The following is a 399-nucleotide window of genomic DNA, read 5'->3' on the forward strand; positions in this document are numbered from 1 at the left end:
TAGTTTTTTCATTAATGGGTTTCAGATATTTGCTTCATTACATTACATCTTTACATTGAAATGTGTCTGCTACATTCTAATTCCTATAACAAAGCTTTAGTTGTTGCACAAGATATTAAAGTACAGAATAGGCACCAGGGAGGTGGCTCCTTCACCATTTTAGTAAACCATCAACTGATGGAATTTCACTTCTGTCACAACAAGAGTATTTCTTGTTGCATACAGTCTCTATAAAAATTATCTAGCATTCCCAACACTGGCAATATCATGGTGTTAAGGGGTTGAAGATTTTGCCAAATTATATTTCATATCATCCATAAATTACTATAAAGCTATTCAAAAACATTCCTCTGCCATGGGAAGCCAGTTTAAATATTGGCAGGTACTGAATTGTACATG

General features: G+C 33.8%; 1 protein-coding gene across 1 annotated transcript in view; it reads left to right on the plus strand.

The window, feature by feature from the left end:
* Nucleotides 1-399, plus strand: part of LOC119593021 (N-acetylneuraminate 9-O-acetyltransferase-like) — a 28303-nt gene that overhangs the window by 27153 nt on the left and 751 nt on the right. The gene's annotated exons all lie outside the window — the stretch shown is intronic.

This window comes from Penaeus monodon, chromosome 31 (genome assembly GCF_015228065.2).
Source record: "Penaeus monodon isolate SGIC_2016 chromosome 31, NSTDA_Pmon_1, whole genome shotgun sequence".
In the NCBI taxonomy this organism is placed as follows: Eukaryota; Metazoa; Arthropoda; class Malacostraca; order Decapoda; family Penaeidae; genus Penaeus; species Penaeus monodon.